Genomic DNA, 17,976 nt, shown 5'->3' on the forward strand with positions numbered 1-17,976 from the left:
AGGTAGCAGTTTTTCGTTCATTTTGGAAATTTTATGGCAATAGGTTTCTGCAGTAGTGGTTTTTCCGGGTTTAAGAAGTTTTGGGGGATGAGTCCAGCAGTACACCACCAAACAGTCTCCATAACCTTCTTTTTGAAGAGATAGGTTTCAGGGAAGGTTTTCAGTGCTTCATTTTGGTCCAACCACTGCGAAGAACGTTTTTAACTATTGTACATAATTCACTTTTCATCGCAAGTTACAATACAGTCGATAAAATGGATCGGTCTGGTTACTGAGAAGAAGCGATGAGCAAATTTCATATCTGCGCATTTTCTGATTTTCATTCAAATCGTGTGGCACCCATTTATCAAGCTTTTTTTTATGTTCCGAGCGCATGCAAATGGTTGCAGGATGTTTTCTGGTTAACTTGAACATCTTTTGCCAGTTCTCGAGTGGTTTTATGTGGGTCTTTCTCAATGACGGTCTTTAATTGACCGTCATCGATGACAGATGGGCGTCCACTACGCTCACGATCTTCAAGGCTCAAGTCTCCACTGCGAAATCGTTAAAACCATTTTCGATCTGACCACTCAATGGTCATTTCCTCACCAAATGTTTCGTTGATATCGTGAACAATTTCAGCTGTTTTACGTTCTTTTTCGAATATCGCGCTTTGACAGTTCCATTTCAGATGTTTGTAACAACAGTGAAAGAAAATATCAATGTTAATTTATTGATACATTTGGACAATTCTATGTCTGTATTGTCAGACAATTGCAAAAACAAATGTTTAAAAATTAAAATTCTGCAAAATGCAAATATCAGAACAAATTCTTCATGGTTCAAAACGTTGCTTACATTTTACCCAACCTTATATATATATATATGTATATATGTGTGTGTGTGTGTGTGTGTATACAGAGAAATAGAGAAGGGGGAGCGAGGGAGTGGGAGGAGGAGAGAGAGCTACATAGACATGTAATAGAGGCACATCTCTTTAGGAGGTGTGTGCGTGTGTATGTGTGTCTGTCTGTTATACACCTGCGTTTTGTATATTTTCCAAGAAACAGCAATGGAGGATCTTTGCAATGTTGTGAAAATCCTCGCTGTTCCATAAATCGATTGAATTTGATGGATGAGAATTAGCTGGACTGTTTTTTTTTTATTGGAAAACCATAGCATTTTCAGGCTTTTATTCAAATATATCGTCCCATAATTCTATGAATCTATAAATCACATATACATACGTGTATACATGCATACAGTGCAAGAATACTCTTGAATGTATTTTTGCATGTCTCCACGTGTATGCTTGTGTGTGTGTATGATTCTGTGTGTGTGTGCTTGTTTGTCATTATTCAGTTTTATTTCAAGATTTCCTGCCAATAGAGAAAGAGCCAGATTCTAACCTAGATCCAAGGCTCCTTGGTTGGAATGTCAACATCAACATCAGGGTACTTTTGAATGTATGCATGTATTATGTATGCGTGTATGTATGTAATTTATGTTTGTATGTTTGTATGTATGTATGTTTACGTACAAGTTTGTATATTTTGTTTTATGTATGTATTCTCATGTATATAGTTACATATCTAGACATGCTCATATATATATTTGAATGATAAACTTCTGTAAAGTATTCCTTGAGTTGGTGTTCATAAATGTATTCCATAACAGAGGGATTTTCTAAGTTTGTTTAAGGACAGTGTTTTTGCGGATGGCATTCTAAATTACTTTAGCGACAACATCGTGCCGCATAGAGAGGTAATACCGTGAATACATGTTAGGACAGCTGCTAATTACATGCATGATGTCTTCCACAGAAACATGTATGTATGTATGTATGTATGTATGTATGTATATGTATGTACGTATGTATGTATGTATGTATGTATGCATGTGTATGTGTATAAACCATAGCCTAGAAACAAGGGCTGTAATTTCCCCATTAGCTTAGACTTGATATTCTTACCTTTCCGACAAAATTTAGGCGATACATTTACATCTACGAAGGTGCATGACTTTTGTGTCCGCTCCATGATACGATGGTAAATGTCTCTTGTTTTTTGCAACGATCCTTAGATTAGAATTTTCCACCAGTATTCTTTATTGTTAAAGTTGTGATCACATTCTGGTTCTAAATTGAACAAAGAAAACTTCTTTCTTCTCAGCATCGTAAATGGTTTGAGCAAGATGTCATATTTCATAGGACGTCGGTGCCATGTTAATAGCTTTGAACCCCGGATGATGTTGTGAGTGATGTCTTTTACATTTATAAGGCACAATCTACATTTTCCATCACCAGTCAGAAATCTCGAATCATTTTATTCTCTTTTATTGACTAGATATTTAACAGCTATCTCCCGTTCATTATAAACGAAAATATATCCTTTTTGGCGGAACGGATGTATCTAACACTTATCTTGGAGAGTCTGTTATTCATGCCAATGTTTGTAATATTCTCAAGTTCTTAAGACATGTAGTTTCATACCTTTCTACTGGCATGATGAGTGATTCTCTTTAAAGATTTTAAGTTAGTCTAGATACCTTCGTTTCACATAAAATAGCTGTACACACGGAGAACCCATACAGTGTTTTTTGCTTCCTCCCAAGTTGCTACAAATGTGATTAACTCATTTCTTCTTTTATTGTTCAAAAGGTGTTGTCTGTTAATGTAATGGCATATCAAGTTACAGTATGAGGGTAACATGATATCCCATGCCAGGATTAACTGCTCTAACTTTTTACACTTTCTCACGTTGATTGACCGCTCGAGGTTTGTATTGAACGGTTATTAATTCACCTGCAAATGCCATTCATTGGCACCAGCCATAGATTTTGGGGACTCTGCCAAATACTTTCAGATGTTGATTTAAGAACTCATTCTTCACGTTTTGTCGAATAGTAATACCCAATTCTCGAATGTGCTTTCCTGTGTCTGTTGATGTATTTTAAGCTTTCTGATTCCTTTGTGATTCCAATCTGTGACGAACTGTAACTACGGTACAATACAAGAATACAGAAAGAAAACACTGGGAGCATTGATTTGTGATCGATGTTCTTTAGCAATCTGATATTTCTCAGGTGACTACATGAATTCATTTTCTCCCACTTCGTGTCCTCATTGTTCGTTCCTTTGACGATGGAAATAAAGATCGAATTTTGCTCTGGTCTTTCATTTGTTGTTGTTTATATTATTTACTCCTTTCATAAGCGGCATCCCCCCCGCCTTGTCCATCTAATAATGGGCTTCTTATTTGTGTGTCGAAGTTGTCGCCTTACTAATCTTTCATGTCCTGTTTTCTTGAGAGAAGAATTCTCTGATTTCATTAATATGTTATTTGCTCTCTACTTTTGGTGGTCGATTATGTTAAGTAACATCTTACTTCCCAACAAAAGTAGTTTTATGATGTTTATGCTTTTGCTTCAAACTGAAATGCAAATATTTGGAATATTCAATATCCTCCAGTCACACATTCTCTTCATTTAACAAATCGAAGGATCTTCACTTAATGAAGACAATGAAGAGTTACTTGCCCTTTTTGTGGAATTGATAAAGGTTTGGAATGCGGTTTTTTATACTTCTTTTATTTTTCAAAATTAAGATAAACAAAGTGTTTTCTAATCTAAAATATACTCTCTTTCATTTTCTGCAATGCTCCTCCATCTCTCTGGTAGACTTGCAAGACCCCTCTTCCAAAATTCACTTCTCCATGACGAAATATATTCCTCCAATACTGTCCTAACCTCGTTTACCGAATTCATATTTTTTTCCGTTCAAATGATTTTGAAGACTGCAGAATAACTGATAATCAGATGGTGCAATGTCTGGTGAATATCGTTGGTAGGGGCAGCGTTTCCCATTCAAACTGCTCCAGCCTTTGGAATATCATCTTCGCTGTATGTGGCCGAGCATTATCCAGATGGAAGAACATCTTTTGTCTTGAAGCCAAAGATGGTCGTTTTTCTTCTGGCGCTGACTCAAGCCGCTCAAAGTAGATCTCCTTTGTTATCGTTTGGTTTAGGTTTAAATGTTCAAAGTGGACTAAAACTTTCATATCCCACCAAACAGATAACACCTTATGTGGGTGAAGGCCTTCTTTAGCCTGGGGAGCTGATGTTTCTCCTTCCTCTACCCACTGTCTTTGGCGCTGACATTTTTATAGAGAACCCATTTCTCGTTACCAGTCGCTATTCGGTTCATAAAATGATTCATTCGTGAGATGTGACAGCAAAGAAGAGCACACATTCACTCACTGCGCGCGATTAGACTAGCAAAGGTTGTGAGGAACCCATTGACCCAATTTGCTAGCCTTTCCGATGTCACGCCAGTGTCGATGAATGCTTGAGTATCCAAATCCAATCTTCTTTGCTAGTTCCTCAACAGGTACGATGAGATTTTATTCCACCAGGGTTTGCAAAATATGCCGAATATGCTCCTTTGTCACTTCCATAATAGCTTTGAAAAAATAACTGTTAAAATCGAAGTGCACTCTTCAAACGTTGCACTAAGAATGAGGAACACGGTAAAATTACTACCTGCTTTTATAGCAAATTGATGAAGGTAGTTTAACTAGTCCCCCTCCAACTTTTAGTTCATGCAATTAAAAAAAAACGCATTATCTATGGGATGACCTAATATATATATATATATGTATGAATGTAACAATATAATTACGCATACTTGTATCTTTTAATCTACATTTACCCTCCTACGTGACATTCTGTGTAAAATTCTGTTTTGTCATGAATAAACTCAAAATCTGGATTATTTTACATATTCGTAGAGTTTCATTAGTAATTTTTAATTGCAATTTTCAAATGATTTCTGTCATCCTTTGTGAAGCGCGGTTTTCTATTACTCGTAATGAGACAGCTTGTTAAATAAGAAACATATATCTTGGCAATAATCACGGGTATGTCTAAACTATAATATTTAATGTTATTGTCTTGACCATTGTATCTGTTGGTTTCTCATTAGTTCGCCATAACTGTTCACTTCACGATTCTGTCCGTTATAAAACTACTTTCTGCAACTCTACATCCAAAGAGTTTTATGTTTGTCTCAATTCACTATGACCTGTCTATGCGGCCTAATCTAATGGAGCTTTTCACGGTGACAGAATTGTGTGTGTGTGTGTGTGTGTGTGTGTGTGTGTGTGTGTGTGTGTGTGTGTTTAAGAATGGTGGCGTAGTGAAAGGAATGGTAAAGGTTTGAACAAAAAAGATTTCTGTATTAAAGGGAATCAATATCTGATAAGAAGTATCTCTCGGGGACTTATCCACATAAACACCAACAGGCATGTTAATATTGTATCTAATTAATATAATTTATACTAAAATGCTAATGAGAAGGGATTATGCGATGCGGAAAACCAATGTTAGTTAGTAATAGATTATTATTTATTTCAGTGTCTTTTCCTCACCACATAAATTTTCTCATTCAGTTTCTCACATACCCTCCATTCAAAGTAGTCTCAGAAAATAGTCACTTTACTTTGTTTCCACCAGGTTACGAGTTCAAGCTGTGTCGTGTCTGATTCCGTTATCCATCAGTCTCTAATTTGCGAAATAATCGCTAAGTAGTCTGAGGAATTCAGATTAACTTATCCTTCTCCCACAGACCTGTAGATGATTGAGAAGAGATCAATATTATATAACACCTGTCGATGACAAGAGACATTAAGGTGGCGAGCTGGCAGAATCGTTAGCACGCTGGACAAAATACCTAGCGGCAGTTTTACATTCTGAGTTCGAATTCCATCCTTTCATCCTTTAGGGGTCGATAAAATAAGTACCAGTTGAGCCCTGGCATTGATGTGATTGGCTTACCCCCTCCCCCTAATCTTGCTGGCCTTGGCCCAAAATTTGAAGCCAAATATAAAAGGGTCTCATAGAGAAATAAATTTTTTCTTCCTCGTTTTGTAAGTGGATATATTTCTTCTGACACTTCGACGAAAGGTAGGGTCTTTAGACGGACATCACTTGATGTGATGGGAAGCAGTTGTTTGAGGTGAGAATATTGAACGCTGCAATAATAGAAAGACAGAAGCGACAGCATCATTTAGTTATGGCCGTTGATGTGAGTTACATATCACACTACAGGTGACAGTACGCTTCATTCTTCTAGGATCGATAAACATCAAATAAAGTCACTCATCCTCTTGTGGTTTGTATCGACGTTAGAAAGCATTATTAATTAAATACTTTCATGCTATGAAGTCAAAACTCAGTGGTGCTTGTTTGTCTTTTGTATTCTGTTAGCTTCAGCCAGTCAGAGGAGGGTAAATCTTCTTCAGCTCCAAAATGTGTTGTTTTGTTTACAAAGATAAAAGAGAGTTCATCAACAACGCTTCGTCAGGTTATTGATTGCAAGTATCGGAGAAACGAAACCTAACCCGGTTTCGTTGTTCCTTAATTCTCGGCGGCAAACTAAATAAATATAAATCACTACAATTAGATCAGGGGTTCGACTTTCTGCAGGTCGTCTCTTATGTGCTCATGCTTGTATCAGTGTTTCCCATTTACATTTGAATATAATTGGTCTTTAGCTGTTCTTTAAAAGGTCGGTCTTGCCATATGATGCTATGCTGTACTTGCTTGACGATTACATTAATGGCACAGCCATATTTCAGATGTTGTTCTACTTACACTTTATAACGTAAGAATATATCTATAGATTGCAGTCAACACTACACGTAGTAGATAGAACAAGGCGTCTCCACTCCTTGTTTTTGCAATCACTTCTGAAACCAGAAAAGAGGATCCTTATGTTCCTGTTCGTAGAGATTATCTGTAAGTCGACCCAATAGGGCAATGAAAGAGTTACAGTCTTAGTAAGGCTTGGATTGGGGATTAAAAGAAATTAAGGACGTTTGTAGATCACGTTTATCGGTCAAGGGTGTGTATCGGAGTCGAACCAAGTCGAGGGAGGGAAATGTGGATAACAAATGATTACTGAGGGACCAAATGTTGTGAACGTTGAAGTCACCGTGGTGTAGTGGTTAGGATGTTGCACTTGTGGTCGCAACATCGTGGTTTCGATTCTTGCAACAGACGCTATGTTGTGTCTTGAGCAAAACAATTCATTTTACGTTGTTCCAGTTCACTCATATATAAACGAGTAACTCTGTGAAGGACTGGTGTCCCATCCGGGGGAGGAATGTTGTGATCTCAGTCATGTATGCGCCACGAAAGCCGGTCAAACGGTCTGATGAATTGTAGGAATCGAGACCGTAGGGTCCAGAGATTGATGATGAGGACAATAATTTCAGAAAGGTGTGAGACGTAACGGAAGTGTCTCTGCGGAGAGAGCCATGGTTTAAGAATCATTGATCGTTCGAAAAGTCTGGAGAGCAGCAGAGATGTCACATATTCATGTGGGGGGTGAAGGGGGTCTTTGAAGCAGAGTAACTGCAAAACGTGATTCCTGATAACGGAAAGGGATGAGTGGAGGGAGAAGTAGTATCGACCTCTACACAGACATTGTCTTTCCGTGTGAAGAAGGTGGCGAACTGGCAGAATCGTTAGAGCCCTCAACGAAATGCTTGGCAGTATTTCGCCCGTCGCTATGTTCTGAGTTCAAATTCCGCCGAGGTAGACTTTGTCTTTCATCCTTTCAGGGTCAATAAATTAAGTATCAGTCGAGTACTGGAGTCGATGTAATCGACCACTACTCCCCCTACACACACACACACATTGTGCCTATAGTAGAAAGGATTATCTTTCCGTGTGATGTGTGAGTGAAGTGTGTCATTTGGACAGAAGATATGGGTTCATTATAAGAGTTGTGGTATTTCTGCCTGTGAGAGGAATAAAGAGTCAGTTTCGCGTGTGTATAATAGGAGGTTATAGAATAGATTGCAATCCGTTACTATTAGAGAAGAGAACACAAAACTGCTCAACTGGTTTCAGTTTAGATGTTGACATTTAGAGGAGCGTAGAGGCTGTCATGATGTACCATGAGGTAATTCCACAGTTGGGAACCTGAGAACCTAAATTCCATACATGAATCAGATCGAACTCCGCTAAAGACATCGAGGGGCAGGCTGTTGTTTTATCCAATAAACATTGTCGACAGAGATACAAAATAGACACATTTACATTAACATCACATTTCACTGATGTTATTTATTTCCCGTTCTTTAGGAAATTACTTGATTTTTTTCGTTTTGTTTTGTTTCGTTTTTGTTTTTACTGTTCTGCTTATTGTTATTCTGGCTGGGCATTTTTTTTTATTGATTGATAATATTGAAACTTCGATCTTTGTTATCTCAACCAGAACACATTTTTTTTTTTTTTAAAGGAATTTTTGAAGTGTATATTTCCCTTGATCACATTTTTACGACGTATTTCCATTTCTAGCAACCTAAAGAACTAATTAACGACAACGTGTTCTTTGAAGATAACAATCACACTTATCGTATCACCTGATTATATGTACCTGGCTGTATTCTCAGAGGAGGAGGAGGAGGAGGAGTACGGTTGTGTGCGGTGATGGCGGTGATGGCGGTGGTGCTCTTGAGTATTCTGCGAGTGGTGTCTGTGTGTGTGTTCCGATGCGATGGTGTTTGCGTGTGTTGTAATAATGGTAGTGTGATTGTGTATTCTGATAGTAGTAGTGCGTTTATGTTCTTATTGTAATGGTGTGTGTTGACAGTGGTGAAGTGTTTGTATGTTGATGAGAGGTTACCGTCATCAAACAGTGGTGGCACTGGTGGCGGCGGCGGCGGCAGCGCGGTGTGTTAGTGCTCTTTCTCTCTCTCTCTCTCTCTCTCTCTCTCTCTCTCTCTCTCTCTCTCTCTCTCTCTCTCTCTCTCTTTCTATCTCTCTTTCTCTCTTACTCTCAGTCCCAACATATGCAGCATTCTCGTAAATTCAGAGCTATTTGTAACATTCATTCCTGCAGCTAAAGGAGATAGACAGGTTGTTTTCTCTCTCTATTCTTCGACAACAATCTTTACTCGCTTTTCTACCAAATATAGATATTTATCCTGATAAAATTCTATTCCTATGTTGCGACCAGTTGTAACCTTATCTCGGTGTCAGGGATAATTACTCGAATACAGATTCAGGACATCAGCAAAGAAAAAGGTGTTGACATTAATTTTCCTGTCCTCTGTAGAACCTTATCTGTAGACTTTGAAATATCCTTAACTTGACGGTTAAGTTGGCAGGACCAAAAGAATTATAGACGAAATATCAGCTGGGAATATTCTTGAAAATAAACTAATTTTGTCTTTATAATAGTAACTTCCGTTCTTATTGTTGCCAGCTTTTTCAATGGCGTCAGCTCTAACAGATGGAAACTTGGCAAGATGTAGCGTCTCTAATATAAAAAGTAGGACAGAATGAAACACATTCTAAAAGTAAAACTTTACAATTAGTAAATATCAGCGATGTTGAAGTGGTTTCTCTTTCTTAAAGACAGGGTGTTTTGCTTTTAGTAGTAGTAGTAGTAGTAGTAGTAGTAGTAGTAGTAGTAGTAGTAGTAGTAGTAGTAGTAGTAGTAGTGAAGTAAGCGCTGCAACAGCACCTTGCTGCATCCACCATTTGTTAGCGACTCCTTACTCCTGGCGGATGAAACCTTCACACCACTCAAGGGGCAACCTCCAATCCTTGGTTCTGTTTATTTAGTCATTGCTGGGGAGGGTTTTACGAGGTTGGAATGCAAATCCAATCTGAACCTCTTTCAGTCGCCTTTTACGACTCACAGAAGAATTCTTTGACATACCGGTCCCCCACTTAGCACACATTCAGAAGTTATTCAATACAATCCCAGATTTCTTAACCTTTTTCCTGTCTGCGAATCAGACACATTCTAGCTTTCGCTTCTTAGATAAGAGTGATGTTCGTACAACCCTCTGACTAAGTTGGCACATTGATCTCAACACCTATATTTTTAACAGATTGCTGAAGCCTTTACTGTAGAAAGTGATCTTCCCCTCCCAGTAACCCATAATTAAATCCTTCTCCAGCGATTTACCATACAACCTCGACCGCCAGTAAATCTTCACTCTTAGCGCGATATGATTTAAGAAATATATTCTTTACTTGTTTCAGTCATTTGAGTGCGGCCATGCTGGAGCACTACCTTTAGTTAAACAAATCGACCCCAGCACTTATCCTTTGTAAGCCTAGTACATATTCTATGTGGACTCTTTTGCCGAACCGCTAAGTTACGAGGACGTAAACACACCAATATCGGTTGTCAAGCAATGGTGGGGGTACAAACACACACACACACACAAACACACACACACAGAAATACACACACACACATATATATACGACGGGCCTCTTTCAGTTTCCGTCTACCAAATCCACTCACAAGGCTTTGGTCGGCCCGAGGCTATACTAGAAGACACCTTCCCAATGTGCCACGCAGTGGGACTGAACCCGGAAAATGTGGTTATGAGGCAAGGTTCTTACCACACAGCCACTCCTGCGTCAATATTGAACAATATTTACTCTGTATTCCATTTAACCGTATTGCATAATAGTCGTGTTCTGTGTCTGCATTTCAGACAACCTTCCTTCCACCAGAATAACCCTAAATCATCCTTGGGAAGAGCATCTGCAAACTTAATGGAATGAAAATCTATATCGAGATATACGGTTTGTTGAATTACTGCAAATCCACGGCTTCTACTTCGAAGTTCCTTACTCTTTCACAAAACATTTTACTGATGTGGTTTATGTGGGTCTCTCTTGCGTAGGTGTCGCTTGTCGACAATTCCTGTACCAATTGAAGAGTTTACCATAAAGTCACAGATGTTGGTTCCTGGATTTATTATTCACTTTGGAATCAAATAATTCTGCCTAATTATCCGATTGTTTTTTTTTTTCTGAATATAAGTTCTTTTTGGGAGAAAGCAGTCCATCTTGGTTGTGCAATGATCGATATCAGTTATTCCCATCTGTTGGCAAATAATAATAATTATAATACAATATTGTAGGGAATTTCAACGTAAACAATCTGGGAACATCAGTTGATGGTAGTTCTTTATTAACTGGATCGATCACAGATAATATCAAATCAATAACTTTTCCATCGATATCTGTCATAATCATTCTTCCAATAACTTGTTGATGTAAATCGTGAAATTTTCAAACTTTACTGTTTTAATTATTTTACATCCTTCATTCTTTGAACATGTTTAGAAGCTGTCGCTACTTGTCCGTGCGATGGCTAATGTCCGATTTCTGGGTTACTGTCGTTGTTTTGGTTTTGGTCCAAGACGTTATTTTTTCTAAAATTTCTTCGAGGGACAATTTTGATCGTTTTCATTTCTCTACTTTTTTTTACGCTTAGTGTTGCTGGGTGAAATAGCATTTTTTTTTTTTTTTTGAAGAAAATATCTTACTGTTGTAATTTCTTGCAATTAAAAGTTGAAGAGTTGGGACGACTTACTCTGCAGTAGTTCTTCATCTTTAGAATAATTCTATAGAATTGGTACATGTCTTATTTCAATTCGAAAGTTCCCTGCAATTTCCCTTAAAAGTTCCGTAGCAGATCCTGGTTTCACTATCTACCGACAATTTACCAGATCTAATTTACCAATCAATTCCATATTGTGTGTACACACACACTGAAGGAAAACATTGACAGTGACTTTGAGTAAGTTGAAACTTCGAAGTTACTGTCGGCGATTTCGAAGTTCACGAAAATAGGTGACAGAATGAAGGAATGGTGGGTTGAAACCGGCTTGGCAGCCGCAGCAGCGTTATTCACGTTTGTAGGATCAGCAACAGAAGTAGCAGAGAACAAGAGAAAGTTGAGAGGCGGACAGAAAGAAAAGTAATGGGGGGGGGGCTTGAAAGACTACCAGTGAGAAGAAATAAAAGAAGAAAGAGTCAAAAGAGAAAGGAAGTTAGAGTTAGAGTGAAAGGAAGCGTAAGATTCAAAGAAATCAGGGGATAGAGAGAAACAAAGAAAGGGTTAGAAATGGGGATTTGATAGAGTGGCCAAAGTGAGATAGGTAAAACACCCGTAGATGAGCAATAGTAGTAGTAGTAGTAGGAGTAGTAGTAGTAGCAGTAGTAGTAGTGGTGGTGGTGTTGGTGGGATGTGTGCCTTAGAAATCTAGAAGTGGATGTCGAAGTAGAAGGTGGATGAAACTTAATGAAGAAGAGCGATAATACATGGAACACCTCTCATCAGCAACGGAGACAACAATCAACGTAGTTTCGTCGCGCAGAAATTCGAAGAATTCAAATTCCATTCTACAATTCTTCGGAGTGATGGAGGCGGCAAATCTGAAAAAGACAAATTCTAAAATGTAGAGGCGACCAAAATACGAGAGACGATATACGTGTGTGTGCAACAGTGTGCGTGTATGTGCGCGCGCGAGCGAGAACGCATGTGTATATAAATTTTTTTGTGTATTTGTGTGCGCACGTGTATGTGTGCGTAAGCACACACACACACACACACACACACACACACACACACAGATATATATTTATATATACACATATATACATGCATATACGTCGATAGGTAATAATGTATGTAGTTAGCCTGGTAGGTAGGTAGGTAGGTAGGAAGGTAGGTAGGTAGGTAGGAAGGTAGGTAGGTAGGTAGGAAGGTAGGTATGCAGGTGTGAACAATCTGGATGTTTAAGGAAGGTCGTCTTCTATCTTTATAGATTGCAATTATACCATCGATAATTCTATTGTGAAACGTTCATCTTTAATTATCTAAAAACCTACATTTAATTGTCTAATTACACTGATGAAATGGAAATTATATTTACCATTAACAGGCAATGGTGATATAGCAGCGATGGCGGCGGATGGGGTTGCTGTAAAGTGTAATAGAAATGCATTGGGATAACAACAACAACAACGATTATAATTATAATAATTAGACTTGCATTTCGATGTTGATGGAGACGGTGTTGGTGACATGGTTGCCAGTGGCGGGAAGGATGTATTGTGGTAATATCGTTGGCCGGAAGTCGTGTCGTTGTCTGACAGTGGTGACGACTTTGTTGATGGTGACTGTTGTCTTGCCAACACTGTTATTTGTTTAATTTCACGGCTGATGATGTTGAAGTTTGTGTTGTTTATCCCTAAATCATTCCTGATCAATCACAAGTATTACCAAAAGCGCTCCATCCATGACTGTCTTACCCATTTTCATATACGCGGAGAACTGCCACCCGTATTCTCCAGCTTGTCTTGTTTTCAAGACGGTGGATGCGGATTAAGAGAATTTAGCAGTCATTTCTAGCAATCAAAGAGTCTACGATGAGGCTTCATGATTGTCGATGGATGTGTAGACCACAAAATGGCTGTTTTATCGTTATTACAGAGATCGGTGGTATTGATGAGGCTGGGTTGTCATTATTTAACCCTAGGTCATCCCTGATCAAATCAACCTGACATTAATATCATGAATCTTTCCTGTTTTGTAAAGACAGTATGCAGCTTGTAGGTGATTTGGCTGCTATTTCTAGAAAATCTGGCGATAAGGTGCAGTGTCCCCTTTTTTCCGCGTTGTGTTGGATGGAAAAGTTTCTGTTGGTCGATAATTTCGGACGGAGAATAATAATGGTTTCTATGGTGCTTGGAGGAGATGGCGCCAATTAATTGGTAGAAAGGTATAATAATGAGGACAGATTGTTATGGTTGTGGTGGCAGTGGTGATGGTGGTAGCGGTTGCAGTGGTGGTCGTGGTGGTGGCGGTTCTGGCGGCGGTGGTAGGTGATGATTGTGGTGGCGGTGGAGTTGTGCTGGTGATGGTGGTCGTGGTGGCGGGACTGGTGGTATGATGGGAGTGTTTTTCGAATCAATGAGTTACACAAAAGTATATCAGAATCGAAAAGAGGCCATTTATTAAAATCTGATTGTAATTAGAAACAAATCAAATAAGTTTATTTCTTAACTCTATTTTATTTTAAAATTTTAATTTTGGAAATTAATTCCAATAACATAGAATATCAATTTAGAAAACTATCATTTCCCAACGATTCCTTTCATATTCCGTTCTGTAATTTGCCTTTTTTCACCATTTTTAAATGCATCGACACTAAGAAATTATTTCTTTACTGTGGCATATTGGAAGCGATTTACCAATTATTTCATTTCTTAAAGTGTTACTTCTCCATTCTTTTGTTTCATTTCAAAGGTTTCGCCTACTCGCTACTTCCGCACTTAAACCAATTTCAATTTAACACTATTTCAATTTAGTTCACATTAGCAACCAATGTTGCCGCCGCTGCTTCTATTCAAGTACAACTCAACTGTTCTGCCTTTCAGCTTCTCTCGCAGCAGCCCACTCTATCTCCCTCTTTCTCTCTCTTTTTCACTCTCCCCTTCTCTCCCTCTCTTTCTATTCATTAATCTCTCTATTGTCTATCTCCCATCTCTCTCTTTCTCTCTACTTCTCCCTCTCATCTCTCTTACTCTCTTACTCTCTCTCTCTCTCTCTCTCTCTATCTCTCTATCTATCTATCTATTTGTGATTAACTTTCTCTGTAGCTCTTTATCCTTCTCTCTCCATTTCCTTCTCTCTCTCTCTTTCTCTCTCTCTCTCCCTCCCCCTCTCTCTCTCTCTTACACACATTGTAGTAACTCATATCTAGACAGACACATACGACGCGCACAAGCGTACAAACACACAGAATCATACACACATATATCGCTTGTTTAGCAGGTTTATCTTCACGAGTCCACTAAACATGCAATGAATAAAGGACTTAATACAGGTGCTAGACTAACAATTAAATATTATTATTACTATCGATGGTGACTGTCTACATCCTAGTTTCAGCGATACCAGCTTCTCCAAAACAGTGTTTGGTCAGACAAAAAATTCTCTTGATATGGAGGAAGAAAAATTACAGAAAGTAGATGTGCTGGATGAAATTAGTAAAGAAAACAAGGTCGGGCTGCAAGATGGATGAAAATTAGAGAAATATCTTCATGCTGAGCGTTTGCAAAAAAAAAAAAAAAATTTATTTTTCCTCCAATTTCTTATTGTCTATACATATCTAGATACATACATGTACACTTACATATATACACATATATGAATGTATATACATGCGAGGGTATGTCAAAGATTATACTCACTCTGGTTCTCGTACATTATTAAAACAAAAGTAGAAGTTGAACAATTACATTATACTCCGACATTGTCTCTTTGCTTTTCGATGCACTTTTTCCAACGGTGAAGACGGTTTTTTAACTGGTCACGCAGCCATCTATGCACCGCTTTCCGCGCTTCTACTTAGCAAAACGACGTCCTCGTAATGAATTTCACACACTTTCATATCAGAGAAATCGGACCATCGATTCCTTTTCTCCCGTGGAGAGGCCATGTTTACTCAGTGAAACAAGAACGAAAACTGGACCGATTATGGTCAAACGTCGGTTACATAGACACCAGAGTCTTCCCTTTAGCATAGAAGCCCTGAATCAAGAACACAGCACACAGCCCGGTCCGGGAATCGAACTCACTACCTCATGATTGTGAGTTCGACGCTCTAACTATTGAGCCATAATATATATATACACACACACACACATATATATATATATATATATATATATATATATATAAATGTATGTATGTATGTATGTATGTATGTATAAATTCTTATGCAGCATATAGAACCTAGAAGCAAATTTCAACAACATTTATATTGTTCATATTTATTTTCTTTATATTCCCTGCCTCTGTTTTCCCATCAAATCTAAACTTTGAAGTTTTAAGAATCACACAAAAATTGAGAGTTTTCTGAGAGCGAAATGAACTCAAGAAAAGATGGCATAAAAATTCTTGCTGTGTGAAAGTTGCGTGTTAATTTCTGAAGTAACTTTGTCATTTCTTTCCGATTGAATGAAGTGTGGGTGATTAAACCGAAACTGGCATTTCACTAATTCTCATTGATTAACTTAAAGTGTTAAAATGTAATTAGTTTCAACAAAGTGGAATTTGAGATATGAAATTTACCAAATTAGATTGCAACACTATGGATTCTAATATTCTGTTGCTTTGGTAATTTCTGTCTTTGAACGTCACACAAAAATAGATTATTGTACCATTTCGTCTCAGAACAGAGAATCAGAGATGCGTTTCCGGCATCTTTATCCAGTTGCTATTAGGAAACATGGAAGTGTAATGTTCACACCTTTCGAGTGAGTGTTTTAGAGGTGTCAGGGAAGTGAAAAGAGACGAAACGATGGAAGCGGGTCGCCGACAGCTCATCTCCATGATCTTACCGTTCGCAGACATTTCATTGCCTTGACCAGAATTACAAGAAAATGACCTTGAGAGGTTGAAAATAGCGGTATTAGCACAATATACTAAGCTTCTCGGATGGGAATCCCAAAAAGCAGCTCGTGCTTCGGTTCTCACATGTTGGTTTATCCGGTTTGAGATTTCTTTTGAGGTTTACTGAATTAAAACAGCGAATATACGATATCGTGTAAATAAGGGGACAAATGGAGAGGCAGACACGAAATGATGGTTTGTATATTTCGTTAGTATAAAGTTAAAAAGGCGACGAGCACTGGCGTCGAGGTAATCGACTTACTCTCTCCCCGGAAATTGCTGGCCTTGTGCCAAAATTTAAATTAAATTTTGTTCATTAAAGGCGGCGAACTGACAAAAATCGTTATCATGCCGGACGAAATGCTAGGCAGCATTTCGTCCGTCTTTACGTTTTGAATTCAAGTTCCATAGAGGTCGATTTTGCTTTTCATCCTTTCGGGGTCGATAAAATAAGTACCAGTTGAACACTGGAGTCGATGTAATTGATTTACTCCTCCCCCAAAATTACTGGCCTTGTGCCAAAATTAGAAGCCAATTTTATGGTAATTCTTAATTTCCCAGCAAAGTTAATATTTGATTCTTTTTTCTTTTTTTGCGGGGGTGGGTTCATTCTGAGTTGAAGTAAATAAATTTCATCTTCGTATATTGCAGTTGTGTCGTGAAGAAATTTGTATTTTAAAACCACCTGGTTTAAGGTTCGATCACAGGTACCGCGGGCAAATATTTTTTTTTTAAATAAAATTTCAGCTCAACCGAAGACTTCTGATTGAAATTAGATCGACAGAAACTGTGCAGAATCCTGTCGAATGAGTCTCTTTTGTCATTAAATGCTAGACATTATCCGCTGTCCGGCTTAACACCCTCGAATGCTCGGTAGGTACGTTTGGCAGAGTCCATTGTTTTGTAGATGTTTACTCTAGTTCTCCGCTCAAATGATACTTCCTCCCTTCCTGCGACCAGTCTTGGAATTATGGACTCTGTCCTCCATCTTAATCTTAAGCTTCTCTTGAAAAACAAACCTGAAACCAATGAGGACGACACAGTTAAGAAAAAGCTCTGAAATCGCACACGATCCTTTCTTCCTCGTAAAACGATGTAACTTTCTACTTCAATCTCAAATCCGTACGCCGTTATTCGACTATAGTCACCTTACAAGCATTAAATCATATATCATTGATTTATTGGAGCAGATTTCGTTAGTTTTAGACACAAAACTTCAAGTTCTGTGTAGATAAATTACCCAAACAGCTCATGTATTTAATGTTTTCGCTTCCATTACATATTCGCTATTGGATGCATAAATCGTGTGACCGTTGTAATCTCGACATGAATTAAAATCACATTCTTAACTAATTTATGTCAAGGAAGAATGAAACCGTAACGAACAGATGCTACGAAACGCTCACGATATATATTCGGTTGCCAGATAAATTCTTTCGCTTTTGAAGTCTTTTTTTGTTTCCTTTTGTTAAATCTTTCCAATGTTATTTGAATTAACGTAAAAATATTTTTATCGTAGTATTTTATAGACTTGGCTGTGTAGTAAGAAGCTTGCTTGTCAACCGTATGGTTGGGTATTCTGAGCAAATTTCGTCTACTATAGCCCAGGGTCGACCAAAGCTTTGTGAGTGGATATGGTAGACAGAATCTGAAAGAAACCCATCGTATGTGTGTGTGTGTGTGTGTGTGTGTGTGTGTGTGTGTGTGTGTGT

The sequence above is a fragment of the Octopus bimaculoides genome, chromosome 3, assembly GCF_001194135.2.
Source record: "Octopus bimaculoides isolate UCB-OBI-ISO-001 chromosome 3, ASM119413v2, whole genome shotgun sequence".
Classification (NCBI taxonomy): Eukaryota; Metazoa; Mollusca; class Cephalopoda; order Octopoda; family Octopodidae; genus Octopus; species Octopus bimaculoides.